The following is a 22,017-nucleotide window of genomic DNA, read 5'->3' as shown; positions in this document are numbered from 1 at the left end:
GTGACTTAAGACTGGTTTTGGGGTCCAAGGTCACATATAAAATGAATGTACCCAAATAAAGTAACAAAAATGTATAAATAAGTGAGTGATTTTGTTGTTTTTACAGAATTAGAACATAGAATATTCTCTACCTGAAAATATTTAACAGAAGTTGTTGAAGGGCCAGACTGGAGAGGGCCTGATGGTGGAGGCCTGAACTTTGAAGGCAAAGCCCTGGTTGATGCACATGCATCTATACCTCCAAGGATCCTTCCAATGCTTCAGGCCCCAGGATGGCCAAAACTCTCTCTTCCTCTGTAGTGAGAGGAGGAACTGAATTGATACCCCCACCAGCCTTGTTTGCTTCCCTCTTACGTTCCGCAGCCCTCCGCTTTGTCACACTTGCGAAGTCCCTCCACTTATTCTTGGTTTCTGTAGTACCCATAGCCAGCAGCATTTATTTTTGGAGTGATTTCTGCTGTTTTTCAGCTTTGAAAACAGCTGGATTTTATTATTTTCCACCTCCTCCAAAAGAACTGCAATTTCATGCTTTGATTGTGGGTTTTGTGTCATTTTAAACCCATCTTATTTCAAGAAATTGTATTTATATCAAATCAGTGTTAATTTTGACACGAAATTTTAATTTAGTTTTAGTCTTAGTCTTTTGACTATAATTCTTTTTAGTTTTAGTCAAGTTTTAGTCATCTGATTTGTTTTAATTTTAGTCTTATTTTAGTCGACTAAAATTGCTTGGTATTTTAGTCGACTAAAATTGCTTGGTATTTTAGTCGACTAAAATAAGACTAAAATCAATAACAGATTTACTAGACAATTTTTTACAGCTGGTATAGGAAACAAACTTAACCAAAATATATAAAACACAAATTCAACTTTATTTCAACACAACTGTGTCTTTATTTCGATTCAAAAGCTTTTATGCAGAAACAAACACTGTCATGATAATGTAAACAATAACTAGCTGCCAATTGACCATCAATAAAAGAAAAATAAAGTTAGGTCCAGGACCTTAAAGCTTACAGCTGAGCTGAACAATAAGTGCATACATTTAAAGTAAATATTTAATAAGTTGGCAGCTAGGTGGATAAAAAAAGTAACAAGATTTTATAAGGTATTCATTTGTCTAGCAATATTGTATGTTTTAAATACTACATTATTGCTAGATTTGTATGTATAATGATAGGATGTGAACATTCATGTTTCACATGACTAATATAGAAATATTTGTGATATTGTCAACAAGTAGAACATTATAAAATATACTAAACATTAGTATTAATCAAATGTATTTATCATGATATTACGTATTAGTATTGTGCTCGCATCTAATTTGAAGAAGGGGCTATTTTACTGTACTTTTCAGTTCGTAATATTTAATGCTACAACATCTACGCACTGCACTATTCCAATTTTGCTTAGCTCAATAAACAAAAGAACATCGTTGTAAAATTACATTTGAGAAAATGTCCGGGTGGCTCGTCTGTTAATGTCTTTTCAAATTGGTTGTGTTCTTGCCACGAATGAGCGCTCCGCGTGCTTTACACTTTGTTTTGTTTTGTTCGTCGTCAAACGTGAAGTGAGCTGTGGACATTTTGTCGCTCTTTTAGACAGTAGGGACTTTAAGCAACAGCTGCGAATGGAACGGCTACAGCGACCGGAAGTTTGCCGTCACACCGCTGTAGCCAAGAACGTAAAAGTCACTAAGCAACGGTAAAACAGAACAGCGCAACGCAGCATTAATTCATTTATTGAGATCCAATAAAAAATATATAATTTAAAAAAGCAGGAGAAGGATTGCTTTTGGCGTTAAATGACAATCTTTTGTCAGAAGAGGAGTTTTTAATATTGTATGATGTAAATAAGTCTAAAAACATAACATTTATTTACCTAACCTCTCACGTTGTAGCGACTCTGGCAAATCAGCTGTTCTCCCGTAGTAGACCGTTAAATTAGAACGTCACAAAGTAGCAGTTAAATTCGCGCAGGCGCAATACAACGCCAGAATGGCGTTGCCGTTCCACCAGAGGCTGTTGCTTAAAGTCCCTATCACCTCTTCGAATGCCGACTTCCCGGGAGCTCATAAAAACTGAAAACCTTCGCTTCACGTCTCAATGAGTCAGGCTCTGATTGGTTCTCTTCTCTCATGCAGTCTGTTCTTTTTTGCCGGTTCTTTTGCTCATTCCTCGCATCTCTCCCGTCTGCTGATTTGATTTTCGTCACAGTCTATTTTCGTCTCGTCCTTTATTCGTTGACGATAATGTCAATCAATTTAGTCATAGTTTTAGTCTCCATCAGTGCCTTCTATTTTAGTTTTCGTTTCGTTTTCGTCGGCAAAAATATATTCGTGACGAAAATAATGACGAAAATATTTAGTCAACGAAATTAACACTGTATCAAATTGTGAAATTATAGACATTAGGAACAAAAAAGCAGAGCAATATTTTTGTGTGTGTATATGTATGTACTGTATACGTAATTAATTGCGGAACAAAGGAATGTTGGGTTATTACTCCACTCATATGTAACGTCATTTCAGCGTAGGCTATTGAATTCGAAAATAAAGAAAAATAAAACCAAATTACTGTAGGTGGCGGTATGTGCAATAGTCAGCCATTAGATCGAAGAAGAAGAACAACATCATCATAAAGAAAGCTCAAACCACCGTGGTTTAAATAATGGTTCTGCGACACAGGTACCGTGGTTTCAGAAAACAGTCATGACTAGGTAATTCGTTTCCACAACAATGCATCGTAATATGGTGGTTAATCAGTTAGTTACGTCGTTGTAAGGGAAACGCACTCCAGGTTGATTCAGCTACATTAATCTTATTTTTTTATTGATAAATAATTGCGTAACAAAAACAACATTTTATTTTATATTCATATATATTTATATATAAAACCAGTTAGTTTACATTTTACTGCATCATAAAACATATCTTTTAAAGTTACCTAACAACAAGTTAACCACCTAGAACACACTATAAAAGCATCAACAACACCCTAGCAACCAACTAGAACAACTCACCTCATGGCAACAAACTCTCGCACAAACAACATTCACATTTTCTACACACATCTAGTCAGCTGTTTATAGTGTAGCGAGCGTCTCTATCTCTCTACTGTACTACTATGAACTCCCTTAGGCATACAGAGAATGGGACACGAACTGCTTCCTGGAGGTGTGCTGTTTTATTGCTGCTGTGTGTGTGTGTGTGTGTACGCTAGGGTTGGTGTTATGTGAGTGTGCTGTATAGGTTGTTACTATATCAATGAATGCCGCTGTCCAAGCAGAGCGTTTGACTGAGATATATAGAAAGATCAGAAAGAGAGAATGTTTTGGATGGACAGGTCACTTAAGATGCAGCCTCCCAAAACAAACAGCAAGAAACACAACAGGCCTTTACCCCTGCAGCAGTTGTCAGAGAGACGGAGCGAGAGAAAGAGAGATAGAGAGAGCGCATCTCCAGAGGTTTACAGACAGAACTCTGCCTCCAGCTGAAAATGGGAGACTGTCCGAGCAAAAAAGACAGGAGCGGGATGGAGATACAGAGAGAACCAGTTAAAGCAAGCTTGAGAAGAAAGGGTAACTAGAGTTGCTGGGTGATACAGTTATAAAATATCTATACGTCTCTCAATATTTTTACGTTTTTTATGATCTTCAATACAACTGTGGTTTCAGGCGTATTCTGATGGGCCACGGAGACAGAAAGAGAGCGAGAGGAGAAGAAATAATGCTGAATGCCATTAATAACACTTTTCGGGATAGAAAAATAAACCTGCTTTTCAGTAGAATGCTTACCTTAGCGTTTGTTGTTTCGTTGTTGTAATTTCTATCCAAATTAATCCTGCAAACATGGACACAATCAAAATTAACGAAATTATTAATGATCAAAAAAGAAAAAAAGAAAAAAGAATACAGATTATGACTTATGGTATTTAATGCAATAAGACAAAAATCTGATGTTAAAATATTTAATGCAGAAAGTTGAACAGACAAATCTAGATCTAAATGAATCAAGAAAAAGGGATATTTTACTTGAATGCACAAATAAAACTATAAAACCTTTTTACTAGATACATATTTTTCACTAAGCAATACTTTAAATAAATCGCACACAGGGACTAACTTTTGGATGGTGATGCAACTGAATCAGTGAATCAAACTTTAGACTGCATTTATTTATTAATCAGGTTTTAATGAAACTAATCCATTGAATCAGCAATTCATTGAATAATATATATACATGTATATATATATATATATATATATATATATATATATATTTATATATGTATGAACTCTAAAGTCCAATTCATACCAAGAACAATAACAGTAATTAGTACTCTTTAAAGGCGCTATACTAAATAAAGTGTATCATTGGGGTGGTCACGTGACCCAGAGCGAGATGGCTGCTTGAGTACTCGGCTCCGCTCTAATATTCAACTAATTAACGTTTTTTCCTCCGAATCTTTCGTTTTAAACAATTTTACAGACCTTCAGTCATGTCTGACCCCACTTCGGACAAGGATTTTCCGATTTTCGGATCAACACGCTCGCAGAAAGCAAAAGAAAAAGACAAAAAGAAGACCACTCATTCCTCGCCGCTAGCAGAAGCTAATGCTAATGCAACAGAAGTTGAATCGGACATGGCGCTGGTACTTTCTGAAATAAGAGCCAATGGTTCACGTCTTGAGGGAATAACTAATAGACTGGAGGGAATAGCTGGATCCGTCTCCTCTCTACAGAATTCGTTTGCGGCTCTTACTGAGAGGATTGACGGCATTGAGACCCGTTTAACAGAAGCTGAAGGGAGAATTTCATCTGCAGAAGACTCAGTGGCAGTGTCCGAGAGTCAACTTGCTAATTTACATACCAAAGTGGAACAGCTTCAGTCAAAAGTGGACGATTTAGAGAACAGAGGTCGACGAAAAAATTTGAGAATAGTTGGCCTACCAGAAAGAGCGGAAGGTTCCGGTCCACTCGTATCATTTCTCCGTTCCTCTATTCCCAAATGGCTAGACCTGCCTGCAGACTCTCTCACACTGGATATTGAACGGGCCCATAGATCTCCTACTTTTGCGCCCAGTAATCCGAATTCACCCCCGAGAAGTGTTCTGGTTCGCTTTTTTGCGATTTACAGAAAAGGAAACTATTTTGAGGGCAGCGTTGAAGAAGAAGATTATTCATGACGGCGCAGAGCTTCGGTTTTACTCAGATCTTTCTTCGAGTGTCCTGCAGAAACGACGCGAGTTCAACTCAGTGGTCAAGATCATGGTCTCCCGTGGCATATATCGCGGATTCGCCTACCCTGCTCGGCTAAGATGCTTACACTCGGGACAGATCCGCTTGTTTGATGATCCGAACTCGGCTCAAGTTTTTCTCGACTCTATGGACAGATAATTTTTTTTCTTTTCATCTTCAGCTGTAATAAACGCTATATTTTTCGGAGGATTTTTTTTTTTCTTCTTCTTCTGAACCCGCCAGACTTGTAAGTGATTAAGGGTAGCTTTTTTATTTTTTATTTTTATTTTTATTTATTTTTTTTATACACTTTATTGTTATTATTTATGTATTTTTAAGGTTACTTTTGTTGCTACTTTTTGCTGCTTTCAATATTCGCTACCTTGAATCACTGTTTTTTTTTTTTTTTTTTTTTTTTTTTTTTAAAGGGGATCTAGATGTTGTAGGCTCAATTTTCCCTTTCCTGTACCCCCTTTTTTATTTATTATTATTATTATTTAATCATTGGGTTCAGTAATTTTAATTACGTATTGGATTTTATTCATATAGGAGCGATTCTTGAGAGGGCTTTTTTCCTCAGTGGCATTATTACGATGATATCTTTATTTATGTTCCTTATCTCATTTTGTGACTTAGTGATGTTCTTTGTGCCCTATCGTTTGGGGATGGGGCCTGGGGGGGTGGATTTTTTTGGGGTAACTCAGTGTTCAATTTGTGGTACTGTTCTGTTCAAACTTGGTGTCTTTTATATACAGGATCTACGTTTATCATCATCAGCTCATCAGCATCTTAATTTTTTTGTTTTTTTGTTTGCATGCATGATATTCTCAAATTAGTAACTTGGAATGTGAAGGGTATCGGCCACGTTATAAAGAGGAAGAAAATTTTGACATTTCTCAAAAAGGAACATGTGTCCATTGCTTTGTTACAAGAAACCCACTTATCGGACACTGAACATTGTAAACTCAAAAGAGACTGGGTGGGTCAGATATATTACTCCTCTTATACGTCAAATAGTAGGGGGGTGGCAATTTTAATTCACAAGAACATTTCGTTCAATCTGGATTATGTAGAGTCTGACTCTGAGGGGAGATTTGTACTAATCTCGGGCTATATTTTCGGAGTGCATCTCACTATTGGAAATGTATATGCCCCAAATATTGATTGCCCCAATTTTATATCTGAGACCGTTTTGCATTTTAACCAGTTTTGTGGAAACCTGGGGTTCTTAGGTGGTGATTTTAATTGTATAATTGATAATAATTTGGATAAATCCACTCCGCAGACCACGACAGGTCACAAATCCTCCCGTACTTTACGAAATGTTTGTAAAGATTTAGGCCTAGCAGATATTTGGAGGGAGCTACACCCGAAAGACAGAAATTACACATTCTATTCTCACCCCCATAACTCTTATTCCAGGTTGGACTATTTCTTTGCACCATCTGAATGTATTCACCAAGTGAAATCCTGCTATATTGGCCCTATTGCTTTGTCCGACCACAGCCCTGTATATTTAGACTTGGATATCAATTTGTCCATTCCTAAATCCAATTATTGGAAGTTTAATACTTCACATTTGAATAATGACAGCTTCTGTACGTTGCTTAAACAGAAAATAGTTCAGTACTGGCAGGAAAACCATAACTCTCAAGTTTCTTCTGCGACAAAGTGGGATGCCGCTAAAGCGGTGTTACGGGGCCACATTATTTCCTATTCTTCTTTAGTGAGTAAACTCAAGACCAAAAAAAGGAAAGAATTAGAGACAGAGGTGATTCACCTAGAAAATCAACACAAACAAACACCAAATCAAACCAATTGGATTCAGCTAAACAGAGCAAAAGCAAAATTAAATTTAGACCACACAGAGCATATCAAGAAATTACTGTTTTTTAGTAAGCAAAAATATTACGAATTCGGAAATAAACCTAGTAGTTTACTTGCATATCAGCTTAAAAAAACACAACAAGAAAGAGTTATAAAGGCAATCAGGACTCCAGAGGGCAAGGTCTCTTTTGATCCTCAGACAATTAACAATACTTTTTCAGATTTTTACAGGACTTTATACAAAGCTGAAGGCTGTTGTTTAATGAAAGATATATCAGATTATCTGTGTAATTTTTCTCTTCCTGTTGTTTCTGAAACAAACAGAGCTCTTTTAAATGCCCCTTTCACTAAGGAGGAAATCTGGCAAGCTATTCAGTCCATGCCATCAGGCAAAGCCCCAGGCCCAGATGGGTTCCCGCTTGAATTCTACAAGCAATTTTGGCAAGATATTAGCCCAATTCTAATGCCTGCAATTAATCACCTTTCAGAGCTAAACTTAATGCCTGAGTCTTGGTCCTCTGCCATCATCAGCCTCATTTTAAAAAAAGATAAAGACCCTTTGGATTGCTCCTCTTACCGCCCAATCAGTTTATTGAATGTAGATTACAAAATCATAGCTAAAGCATTGTCTCGACGCCTCGAATCCGTCCTTCCTTCTATCATTTCCCCTGATCAGACCGGGTTCGTAAAATCTAGATATGGTTCTGACAATATCCGTAGATTACTGAATATTCTAGATTATGTACATACGACCAAGGATCCCACATTAATTGTTTCGCTTGATGCCGAAAAGGCATTCGATAGGGTGGAGTGGCCTTTTCTTTTTGCCATATTGGAGAAGATAAATTTAGGACACAATTTTATTAATTTGGTTAAACTCTTTTATTCCCAGCCTATGGCGTCGGTTAATACGAACCGTCTAGTGTCTGGCAGATTTCCGGTTGGTAGAGGCTGCCGCCAAGGATGTCCACTTTCACCTCTTTTATTTTCTTTGGTAATTGAACCTCTGGCTGCAGCAATGAGGGCCAATACTAATATACAGGGTATCAGAGTAGACTCAGAAGAGCATCGTATTTCTCTTTACGCTGATGATGTGTTATTATATTTTAAATATACAGAGACTTCCATTGACACAATTCTATCGATTATTAGTGAATACAGTACTTTCTCTGGGTATAAAATTAATCTTAATAAATCTCAGGCTTTATACCTGTATGCTCCCCCCGAGGCTGCTTTGGGCTCTCCGTTTCGCTCTGCTCCCTCAGGTTTTCAATATTTAGGAATAAACATTACACCCAATTTGAGTGATTTATTCAAAGCTAATTACACCCCATTAGTTACCAAAATTTGTCAGGACCTGTCCGATTGGTCAAACCTCCCTATTTCTTTTTTGGGCAAGATTAACGTCATAAAGATGAACATCTTACCTAGGTTAAATTTTTTATTTCAAAATCTGCCCTGTTATTTAACTGCTGTTTTCTTTAAAAATGTAAATTCCACTATATCAAAATTTATATGGAATAAAAAAAAGCCCAGACTCAAATTTTCTATTTTACTGAAACCCAGAGAATTAGGAGGGGTCGCACTCCCTAATTTCCAGTTATATTTTTGGTCTGCCCAGATTAAAAATATGATCAATTGGTTTCTAAACAGAATGGACTCACAGTGGGTAGGGATTGAGGCTTTGCGATGTTTTCCAAATTTGTTGTGTACCCTACCATTTATTTACAATATACATAAAATTGAATCAGTATCTAATATTTTTACGGTATCAAACACTCTCCTAGCATGGAAAGATATTTTAAAGTATTTGAACATTCCAAACATCCCATCTTTAAAATCTCCAATTTCATTCAACCCTGATCTACCCCCTGCTATCCAGAACATTGGTCTTCGTTCTTGGAGATTGAGGGGAATTTTGGAGCTAGGTCAGCTTTTTGACAAGGGCCATCTCAAATCTTTTCAACTGCTAAAACAAGAATTCAATTTACCTAATAAGGATTTCTACAAATTTTTGCAACTACGACATTTTCTGGAATCACTTCTAAAGGATGAGAGAATACGCTTAGATCTCTTTGACATAGAAAAACAACTGTACTCTTCAGTTTCTCTTAAAAATAGGATTTCTGTTTTTTACGCCATGTTTTCTAATGTCGGTTCCTCCTCCTTAGATCCTCTGAAACTAGTATGGGAAAAAGATTTTGGAACTAATCTCAGTGACGATGACTGGGTTTCGGCCTGTTCTGGCATCTTCTTTAGAGGCGCATCAATATCAAACCATGAGCAAAGCTTCAAGTTCATTTACAGGACTTATTTAACACCGGTTCGCCTCCACAAGATCTTTCCTAATGCTTCCCAACTGTGTTTCAAATGTAAGTCTAATATTGGTACGGTCATGCATGTGTTCTGGGACTGTGATATGATCAAGACTTACTGGAAAGAGATACATAAAGCTGTTCAGAAGATTATTGGTAAATCTTTTGCTTTATCCCCAAGTATCTATCTCTTGAACTGTAAAGCTGAATTACATCTCAACCATGATCAAGAATGTGTGTTACATTTCTGTGCCTTTTTGGCGAGAAAATGTATACTTTTGTTGTGGTCCACTCGACATGTCCCTTCCATCAATATATGGTTGAGTCAAGTTGCCACATATCTACCTTTAGAAAAACTAACCTGTGATTTACACCAGAAGTCTAACGACTTTTGGCGTGTTTGGTCCCCTCTTTGGAATTTCCTTGAGAAAGTATGTTGATTGTCTTTATTTCTTGATTTTTGTTTGGACTGGTGCTATTGCCCTTCATTCAACCCTTGAACTATCATTGTATAACTTTATGATGGACTGTATGATGGATGACTGTGTATACTGCTATGGGACACCTGTACCACGGTTTTGTTACTGTAAAACTATAAACACATAATAAAAAAAAAAAAAAAAAAAAAAAAAAAAAAAAAAAAAAAAAAAAAAAAAAATATATATAAAAAAAAAAAAAAAAAAAAAAAAAAAAAAATAAAGTGTATCATTATTATTATTAATAATGATAACTACATTTGCGTTCACAGCAGCACACGGTGACACTCTCTTTATTATAAGTGTGGACTGCTTTTTTGTTGTCTGCCACTTTAAATGCTGCAGTTCATTAAAGGCTGTCAATGTTTTTAACATTAATCAGCTAAAAAAAAAAAGAAATTCTAATGATATTGTTCCTTTGTGTCACTATAGTTGTGAAAGAATTAATTTGAGATACTTTTAAAGTTATCGTTATAGTTCTCATTCTTGGTGTGCACACGTCTTAACCCATTGTTGCCAAGTCTGTAGTTTTCCAATGAAATCGCTATGTAAACATCCTACGTCATCTGCCTGGAAATGTTTGCGCATATGATAGCGAAAGTTAAAGAAAACTGTTTCTATAATGTTTCAAATATGGATGTTTTTCCGATAAAAAACATCAATTCGCTACAGAAGGCCTTTATTTACATACAGGAGCCATGTGTGGAACTGTTTATTACGGATAGATGCGGTTTTTTTTTTTTTTTGGGACTGTTGAACTAAAACACCCTCCCACTGCCATCATAAAGCTTGAAAAAGCCAGGCCATTATTTTATATAACGACTAAAAGTCATATACTGTACGCCTAGGATGCCTTGAGGGTGAGTAAATCATGGGCTAATTAAAATTTTTGGTGAAACTAACAGTTTTTGCTACTGAGATTTAAGGCTAAAGTGTCTCAAATGGCATCAGTTTGTCCAAACAATGGAGGACGAGAGTGCCAGTTTATTGAGCTTTAAATAAGAAAAGCTAGTGAAACATATTTAAATACACTCTCATTGTAAAACCAAAAAAACAAAAAACACCTGAAGCCACTTAAAAATTTAGTTTACATTGATAAATTAATTTTGATAAGTTAAGGTAATGGAAAAACATGTTACGAAGAAAATTTTTTAGTATGATCGAGAAACTAGTTAATTACATGGCCTGTTGGAAACTTAATGGTTGAATAAAAAACATTAAACTCATTGTAATATTCCCATTGTCGCTTAATTTTATATCACGAATATTCAACATACTCAATTTGAAGTAAAATGATGGACAAATCAAGGGAACTATAATTAAAATCTAATACAGTATAGTGGAGATGCTGCAAATACTGGCTATTAAAGTCCATTTACATGATGTTTTAATGATAAAGGACTTTGATATTATAAATCATTGAACAGTCTATTATAGCATACTATAAACTCCAGGGCAAATTAGATGAGCTCCCTGCTCATATTCCCTAATCAATATACAGTGAGCGGCTCATGGACACCTGGAGAAAAAGATGCTTGCTGATTCAGAAATTCTAGGTCTGTTACAGAGGTGAAAAAGTAGTTCAAGGGCTACTTTCATGTTTGTATTACCATTTTCTCTTTCGACTGTAGGAAGCAGCGAGCTTCCCTCCTCCCACTTCCCCCCAAAGCTTTCTGTTCCATCTCTCCTCACACATATTCACAAAGCATATCATTACACACAATGGGGTTTTTATCACAAGCTGTCATGAAATACTGCTGGATTTGAATAGGAATTTAATTAGGCGTTCTGTGGGTTCGCACACACTCTAGAAATCTCTCCTGTCTTTTTCTTTAAAGACGCACACACACGCAAGCAGGTACACGTGTACCCACAAACAACGAACTGCGCACACACATTTTCTGACTAAAAAATGAATAGAATATGAGAAAAGATTTATGAATAAATATTTACATTACATGCAGCGCACCAAAACACTAACTTTTGCAACTGGAGGCTTCAGAATCACAGATGAAGAAAGTAATGAAGGTAGACGTGCGACGTCAGTGCAGAAGGAAAATCTTGTAGACATGTGAGTTTTGCATTACGTTCTACATTAAAATTGGGTTTTTCTTCGGACCCTGCAGTCGTAGTAGCCTCAAATCCTCAAATAATCAATCAAAGTCTTGAATAACTGTCACGGACAAATTATATTACTGACAGTTGCTGTATAACTAGTCAGCTGGGAAAAGCGGGTCCGAAACGAAATGCTATTTTCCGCTGACTTGGCAGATATTTGATGACGTACACTGTAAAGTATATATCTGAAAATGTTACATTTTTACAACAAATATTACCTTTTATAGGACTTGCGATATTAAATATTAAAGGTGAAAAAATAGCATACTCATAAAGTATTTTATGAGTATGGTAAGCCATGGACAGCACTGTAAAAAATCCAGCACTGCACATTTCTAAACCCTCATAAAAGGACAGATAATCATGGGTTGATGTTTCAAATGACTGTGGTACATTTATTACTCTAAAAACTTGAGTTCTTTAAATGACTGGGATCCTGAGGAGAAACATATTTTACGCAAGTAAATCTAGTCACAAATGTTTGGCAAGCGAGATCCTGTTAAACATATGTGCGCTCTTGCGTTGCTGCCTCCGTAATAAACCACAATACTGAAGGGACTGATAGATTTACCTTCAAATGTCTGCGCAACTAAGCCAGATGTGTTATTGTTCCAGTAGCTAAAATTCATCAGTGGTTCTCTACCATGACAGCTGTTAACCTGGAAGAGAAACCTGGCAATTCTCTCTGCTGGAAAATCCAGTTTAAGCAAGTAACAGTGTTTTAGATAGTAGCTGGTTTCTACAGTAGCTGGTTCAAGGTACATGGTGGCTGGTCAACCAGTTAATGAAGATCAAGGACCAGCTAGAAGCTTCCTCCAAAGCATTGCTACAACCTTAAGACAGATTTTCTACAAGGGACAATCAGCATTTAAGCTACAATCTACAATACATAAGGCCCTATGATTCCCATTATGCAGAAAACCCATCCCATCATAAAAATGGAATTTACTCTATAAAGTGGAATGTCATGGAATTTGACCATTTTTGGTGGATAAATTGAAAGTAGGTCAGTACACTTAAATCAAAACGCGATATGGTCTACTGTCTGTGCTGCAAAAAGACTAAGTATGAATCCTGCAAGGTCTGCGCGTTTCTGTGTGAATGAATGGCGCAGACGCATGGTTTCGTTTACTACACAAATACTAAAGCGTGCATGACTCTCGCTTCGTTTTCAATCACAGCCGCCTCAATATTATGAGAGTATGTGAACATTAACTTTTACATCACTTTTACCTTTTCTTTTGAGAAAAACTATCGTCTTATCATATACAAACAGAAAGGTCTTCACAGCAAACCATCAAAATAAAAGAAACTGTGACAGTAACAGCACTTAATGTAACAATAGTATTACTATTAATAGTAAAATTATTATTAAAACATTATTAAAACAACACAGTTTTTCATGATTTCAATTAATTAGACATGCTTTCTGATTAATAAAAAAATTATTTGACCATTAAAACAAGAGTAGAATTTTTTTTTTTTTACAATAATATGAACCAAAGATATTTTTCACAGCGTAGCGATAAAATAACGCTTAGCAAGATAATGGAGTTGCCCATTTTGTTTTCAAAAAATGTTTTAAAAACTATGCATATATAATAACTATAATTACTAAAAAATATAAGACTATGAAAATAACAGAATTCTTCTGTGATGTACCGGTACTGTATATGCAACGTATGTGGCTGGCCACATTTCGCAACTCAACAACACATGAAATGGTTGCGTAGAATACAAGAAGTGTTTGCATATTTCTGTTCACATATTTACATTAAGTATGTTTGGGGCCTATGCCTAAGCCTCCCTAGTTTCCGTTTCTCTCTCCCCCACCTTCTCCTGAAGTGCTCCTGACTGCATTTCATAGACAAAATACCCTCTATAGCAGCTGTCAAAGTGGTTAGCCACTGGCTTGAATCTTTATCTGCAGTTCGACGTCAAATAAAAAAACTGCCCTACAGGTTCGATATCTTTTCCCTTTCCACATGGCGCAGGAGGAGAAAAACGTAAAGCTTCTAACTACGCTCGTTTAGAAGCGGAGAGAAGGTTATCCACCTCTTTCCACTGCAGCCAGAAGAACTCGGAGATAACGGAGAACACACACACACACACACACTCAAAAGTGGTCCTTTTAATTAGTCCAGTCACTCTAATGAATGTTGGGTGGGATGAGGGTGTATAGGATGAGAACTGGCCACAATGACTTTTAGTAAACAAATCGTTATTGAACCATTTTCCCTCCACCCTCTCTTGGAGGAGCATTAGCATGGCAATGCAGATTTTCAAAGCACACTCACATTAACAAAAATTACTGATTCATAAATGCAATGCGCTAATAAGTGATGGCAGAGGAACATTTAGTAGAATTTCAAAAGTCACATCCAAATAAAGCCATTAGAAATTACCAGTAAATGAGCTATTCACCATGAATAATGAATTCCGTTACAATCTGAATCACTCAGGGCACGTTCGATTACTCATTCAGACACAATAAACTGCCGATACTGCATAAAACGCTTTCGTCAGCCTCCAGTTTGCACCGTTGGCAGGCAAAGTAAGATTTAAGTTTTCAAACTTGCCTGTTGTGCGTTTACACATTCGTGCGCTAATAGAAGCTCTCTATCTTCATACAGCCACGTGTTTTTCTGCAAACCCATCTTCCAGGAGAAGACTGCTTAAAGAGTTGTACATAATTACACTTTACTGGTCGGCGAGTGGCCACAGCGTTTTATTTGCACACTTCAATTTGTCGTTATTTCCACTAACTGCACCGCACTGCAGAGCCTGGGTTTTGTACACCAACGCAATGACTTGCACCACCCGCAATTTTCTATGTCTTTTTTTCAATGTCGTAAAGAATCTAGCAGATCCCAGTAAACTTAGCATTGACTACTACAAGGTTCCTAACTCACAAATCACAAAGGTGAATTGGCTATGATCACTCAAAGGGTTAACAGTGCAACATGTAAACAGAATGTTTAAATATCTGCATTCATTAGCCTTTTTAATCACACATTTCAGAACTATTTGAAACAAAAATGTTTGACTTGTTAGAAATTATAAAAAATGGTCTAAGGCGAACTCCAGTGTGAAAATAGATGAAAGCCTTTATTGAAACACTGATTAGAAATTATGGTAGCACTTTATTTTACAGTCCTGTTCCTCATGTACATACTATGTACTTATTATAGTAATTAAAATAACTATGTAATAACTAGGAACTAACCCTGAACCTACCCCTAAACCTAACCCTACCCCATGTAGTTACCTTGTATTACCAGAACTTTCTTAGATAGATACACTGTAAGTACACTATAAGAACATGTTAGTACACGTACTGTAAAATAAAGTGCAACCGAAATTATGTATTATAATAACAATAATAATAAAAACATCAAACAGAAATAAAAGGCTGCAAACCAGCATTGTTAACTAAAACTAAAACTAAAACAGCAACACTTCACAATCAGGGTTAACATAATCAATATTAACATTGTTACCATTAGTTAACTAGATCAGATGAACTACAGTAACAAAGTAGGCCTACTTCTAAAGTATTTCTATGTTAATTTCAACATTTACTAATATATTACTCAAAACCCATATCTGTTAATATATAATACCTGGGCTAACACAGAACAATTATATTTTTATGAACTACAGTTAGCAAATATTAACCTCCTAAGACCCGAACATTGGTTTGGCATGTATTTTAGATTTCTTCTAGCTATTTGGGGTTAGGAGGAACCAATAAATATAATAACAAGAAATTATCTTTGAACATGAAGCTCTTTTTGAAAAAAATGATGTCCACATATGTGGACACTTGGTCTGTATTCACAGAAAACAATCAAGATACCATTGTGTAACAAAGTGCAAATCTCTTTTATTTAAATCCTGGGTACTGTACCTGAACATTTTTTATTGTTACTGTTGCATATATAAATGTTTCAGCTTGTGAACATGGATCTGGAAAAACACCATTTGTAAGAAACAAGCTGTCATATCACATAACAGCCCAACATCCTTGCATGGGTTGTCTTGGAAAGCTTGGTCCTGGTGTTGGCTCTTCAGGGTCATCATTTGAGCCATCAGACTCAAGCTGTTGAGTCTGACGTCTGGGAGTGCGCAAAATGGCAATGCTATGGTCTGAACGAGAACCATAAGTTTCACCACGGAGACGTTTACGTCCCCGGCTGGCCCCAGTGGACTGTGGAGTGGGGTCTTCATCCCCACTACTCTCCTCCTCACTGCTGCTTGGCTCCTGATGTGGAGGATGGTAATCAGTCAAGCAGTCAGACAAGTCCTCTACCTCTGAGTTGTCCCCAGCAATTGACTCCAAAACTAATTCCAGTGCCTTTGAAAGAGGAATACGCCCTGAAAATGATATCAGGAGAAAAATAAAATAAATGTAAAGTTATTTATCATACATGCAACGTCAATTTGTACTGTTGTAAACTATTGTAAATTGATGTTTTCTAACAAATTCTTCCCAAACTAAATTTTTTGCTAAAGTTTTTACATTTTCAGCGAATAAAAAAATCAATGTAGTTATTTATCACACATGCAACTTCAATTTATATTGTTGCAAACTATTGTAAATTTATATTTTCTATCAAATTCTTCCCAAACTACACTTTGGCTAACATTTTTACATTTTCAACAAATAAAAATCTATGTAAATTTATTTCACACATGCAATGTCGATTTATACTGTTGTAAACTATTGTAAATTTATATTTTCTATCAAATTCTTCCCAAACTACAATTTTGCTAACATTTTTACATTTTCAATGACTAAAAATCAATGTAAAGTTATTTCACACATGCAATGTCAATTTATACTGTTGTAAACTATTGTAAAATGATATTTTCTAACTAATTTTTCCCAGACTACATTTTTCCTAACATTTTTACATTTTCAAAGACTAAAAATCAATGTAAAGTAATTTATCACATGTGCAATGTCAATTTATACTGTTGTAAATTATTGTAAATTGATGTTTTCTAACAAATTCTTCACAAACTATGTTTTCACAGTAAAATTTTTTGCTAACATTTTTACATTTTCAACAAAGTTAAGTCCCACTGTCCACATATGTGTACTTCAAGTTTAGCGAAATAGTAAATCTTTACTGTTACAAAAATTTGTCAAATTTTCATGCCATATTAATCATACAACACCATTATGCATAACTTAACAAGAATCAACAATTAAATTTTATTAGATTTTTTACCTTGTGGACGTTTTGGTCTGGTGTGGCTGCCTGAGTTTTCAGATGTGTTCGCCGCCATCTTGGAATTTCTGTGTAAAGTGTTTTTCTCTTCTGACCCCACTGGATGGCAGTGTAAGTGTCCATGTTTGTGTACAACAGGTTCCAGTTACACAGAATTAAGTTTTATGGTGCACACAACTAAAAATGTGATGTCCACATATGTGGACGCCAGGTCGTAGGAGGTTAATACTGTAAAACAAATGCATTGCTAATTGTTAGCTAATGTAAGTTAACGCATTAATGTTAACTAAAGGACTTTATTGCAAAATAAATGATAATAATAATAATAAGTAATAACTTCATGAAATAAAGCTAAAATGAAACAAACATTTATTGAAACAAACAAAATGACATTAAACTGCTAAAAAAAAAAACTAAAAAAAACTAAAAAGAGATACTAAAGACGGCTTAAAAAATAGACTTAAAGACTAATAAAAAAAAAAGCTAAAAGTAAAATAAATAAATAAATAAATAAAAACAAGGAAAAAAGAAATGGGGTTCAAAAAATGTGCTCATCTTAGAAAAAACTGCCAAACAAAGTAACAGATTGAGTAGCATTCTAGCACACACTCTAGGCACTACCCTGTTGTTGTTGTTTTAATATTTGAAGTTTTTTTTTTTTTTTATAAAGTTTGCCATTTGAAAAAAAAGCTTTTAACTATTTTGATACCAAAGTGTGATCTGGACCCATTTTTCGCAATTTTAGCAGGTATACACATCAATGAGCCTCAAAAACACCTCGTACATTTTCCTTGAAAACCCTAAGCTGCTACCATATACCTTGCATACCTGATGCCCCTCAGTTCATGAAATCACAGCATATTTTACAAGCGGATCACCGTGGAGGTGTTTTACAGGCCCTGTGTCCTCCAGCCTCTGCTCTGAATCTATCAGAGGTGATAGATCTCAGTCCTTGGAGTCTAGTTTGCGATAATGACTGAACTGGAGTTTAAATATATACATGATGAAGACAGAAAGTACAGGGGATCTTTTGACCTTTAATTTAAATAGTAAGAGATTAATTGGAAATAAAAAGTTCTGATTCATTATTATCCCACTAGACACAGCGAGGGCTTTTTTAAAAATACTTATACAAAGAGTAGCAAGGAACGAACTAGCGATGATGGACCAGGACTAAAACTCACTAAACAGATGCTCACTAACAAGTTCATCGCTAGGTTTAAATACGCTTTCTATCTTAATATGTGGCACTGAATTTTAATGAACGTTACTGTAAATAATATTGCCCTCAACCGTGCACATTTCCTCCCTGAAGTTATCAAGTTTCAGCAATCATCTCCTGTTGGATATTATCTAGTGAGCTAAAGCGTGCGCTCTACACATCACATAGGTCACAGTGACTGAACACCAAACAAATTTACTTTAAAAAGCCATATAGCTATTTATGCTCAATTGCCGTTTACTAGGGTTACTTCTTAGACAATCTGAGGGTATGTGTACATAAATATGAATCTTTTGACCATTTCGTAAATGACTGCTCTTTGCTGCTCAGTGAGCTGAATGTTAAGTGACTGGAAATCTGCTTTGCGTCAACTGTGAGAGTTCTTGTGGAGAAAGGCTAAGTTACTTAACTCTCCCAATGCGAACAATAGATCAACAGGCTCAAATTCTCTCACAGGCTTCAGATGAGTAAACAAAATAGAGTGACCTTAACATAAATGCCAATCAGACCTCTGTCGTCTCATATGGCGGCATAATAAGGATGTGTCAGCCATCCTCTAATAGACTGTAAATGGCATGAATCTGTGTGTAGCTGCTGAGTATACCAGTGTTTTGTGTGGGACTCTGTTTTTGCAGACCACAAATCACCAGAAATCCAAACCAAACACTTAAAATTGTTATGGTAATTTCTAAGACTATTATAATCTAAACAAAGAGTGGAATAATGTACACATGTATACAAACTGTAACTGCCCCCCATTTTAAATAAATTAATAAATAAATTAGTGTTGTCAAAATTAGCATGTTAACACATGCAATTAATTTTTCCAGTTTAACCGCACTAAAAATATTTAACACAGTTAACGCAGGGGTGAAGCTAGGGTTGAACACCCCACTCACAACTGTTGTTTCGGTCTCTTTTTTTCTTGACAAGAATTGCATTTATTTAGATGAAGAACATCTTTATGACCACATCAAACAGGAGACTTTTCAGAAACGGTACATTTCACGAGGAAGCTTCAGTAGAACTTCAGTGAACTTTTGTCAGATGAGATGTTGTCAGGTCAAATGTCAGTAAGAACTATTTTTTTCTGTCCTATCAGCCATTATACTGTGCTTGCACGTGCTCTTCAATTGCAAGCACAAATACGGCTGGGCGCGATGAATCGTGATTTATTTCAGAAATATTTGTGATTAAGTAGTTTCTTTTTTTAATCGACTGACAGCAGTAAAATATAAATGAGTACTATTATTATTATAAAAATGAGGTAAATATCACTTGTTAAAAGAACTGATTTGTATTTTCTGTAGAAATTTGTAAACTTTTGCAACAATAAAATGATAGCATTTAGAATAATAACATATTAAATATGTAAACAACAACAAAATAAACTATTTCTATCACAGAATAAACAGTAAATTGATATGCAAGAAATGGAAATTTGTTCATTACTGTTCAAGAAAAAAAAGGAAGAAGAAATATATATATATATATATATATATATATATATATATATATATACACATGACTCATTTGTGTTCAACCTTAGCTATCTAAAATTATCTAAAATAATTTTCTTACACCACAGCCATTAATTTTTCCTTGAGATATAATGTTCAAATGAAACCCTATGCTACAATATACATTGCAGACCAGATAAAATAAAATAAGAAAAAACACCAATGTCCCAGTAGTAAATTACACTACTCAGTTTAGTAATAATATAGATGATATAAATGCTGAAGTGACTAATCGACAGCTCCACTCAAAACAAACGGGTTTTGGCAACCAACCAACAGCAGTGGCAAAATCATTTGTATTTTGTGGAGGGAAAATGAGGAGTTTTCAAGAAAGAAATTGCGAAAGGGCCGTGTCAGTTGGCCAGATGTTTCTGGAATGGAGTGGTTTAACACTAGCCGAGAATTCCAAGTACGTAAATAAGACTTGCTAACAGCCCCTGTCTGCGTGTCTCTTTCAGTTACTCTCATGGAGACGAGGGCTCAGGTCGGTAGAGAGCCCAAGGTTGAGGGGATTTCTGCTGATTGTTGAGGACATTTCTTTTGGTCTCAACCCTCTCTCTGGCCAGGATAAAGCACTGGGAAATATGCGGCGAGCCGACATACGCCACGGCAGTGAACCACCTCATCTGAATCCACTGGGGCCTCTTGTCTTACAAGGACACAGGCTGGATATTCCCACCTGGCGTAAACACTATTGGACAGGCGCGGAATTGAGGAGCACTCTCTTCCCTTACACTTACTCAAATCAGCACGGGAGGTGCACGGCATTCATTCACTCGGCCCGAATGTTCTCTCGCTTTATCTTTCTTTCTCCCTCACACTTTTTCATTCTTCGTTCACTTTCTTTTTCTCCCCAGAGATGAAGGACGAGTCCCTGAGTGGGAGAGAGAGAGAGAGAGCGAAAGCCTGTTGAAAGATCTCATGGTGAGCCTGCCTAAAACTGCTCTCTATAGCATGATCAATATTTGACCTTCCACAGTATTATCATTCTTCTCTCCCTCTTTTTTTCTTATTCCCCCGTTGGAGCCTGAAATTACATTCTGTGCTAAAGGCCGCCATGCACAGTAGCTTCTCAAAATGGCCCTGCCAACTACAGAAAGAAAGAAAGAACATCGGACGGGGTTAGGAATGAGAGAGCCAGCCACCTCCAAGGATTCTGGGGAACAGAACAGTCTGTCATAGACGCTGCAATGATGAAATAGAGTACAGCTTGAGTCAGCCATGGCTAATAGTTCCTGCTCATGCCTAGGTACTATTTAGGTCTCAAATGATAGCTTAATATAGTCAATGCTTCTTAATGTGACTGTTTTACTTCATTCCACATGCTAGCAGTGCAAGAAGGGCATAACAACCATTTAAAGTGGCCCGATAATTTTGTCCCACTCACTTTTTTGGGTAGGCGTGGATGGGATACTACTACTACCACTAATAATAATGATATACAAATGCAATGTTTACATATATTTTAACTGTCACACAGTTTTTGGCGAATTTTTTTTTTTTTTTTTTTACATATTGATCAATATTACCTTGAATATATTTAAAATCATCAATTTGTTTATGACTGTTCAAGGGTTAAAACACACATGCACACATGCATGTATATACGCGGTTATAGGGGAAACAAAACGAAACAATAAAATAAAATAATACTTGGGGGAAAGTCAAAAACAAGCAATATACTTGGGAGACTCAAGCCAAAACATTCTACAGGTCCTAGATACAGACAGAACGTCAGAATGAACATGCTTTCAGGCTTTCCTGTCATTACTAGGATTAATCTTGCAAATTAATTTTGCGTTGACATTGAAAAAAATGTTGCAGTTTTCTTTTGATAAAAAGCTGCAGTGTTTTTCTTTAATAAATGCCTTTTATGTTTGGAATAAATTTGTTTTACAAAAAAAAAAAAAGATAGAAAAAAGGAATGAATGATACTACACTGAAAATCCAAAAGTGAAAATAAAAGAAAGCACCTCTGATGATTACAGAAATAAATTAAAGTGAAATTATTCGAACAAAGGAAACATGATAACATCCACTGATGTGAAAGAGTTGTGTGTG

The sequence above is a fragment of the Carassius auratus genome, unplaced genomic scaffold, assembly GCF_003368295.1.
Source record: "Carassius auratus strain Wakin unplaced genomic scaffold, ASM336829v1 scaf_tig00216224, whole genome shotgun sequence".
NCBI classification, from domain to species: domain Eukaryota; kingdom Metazoa; phylum Chordata; class Actinopteri; order Cypriniformes; family Cyprinidae; genus Carassius; species Carassius auratus.
Note: the sequence above shows the minus strand (reverse complement) of the source record.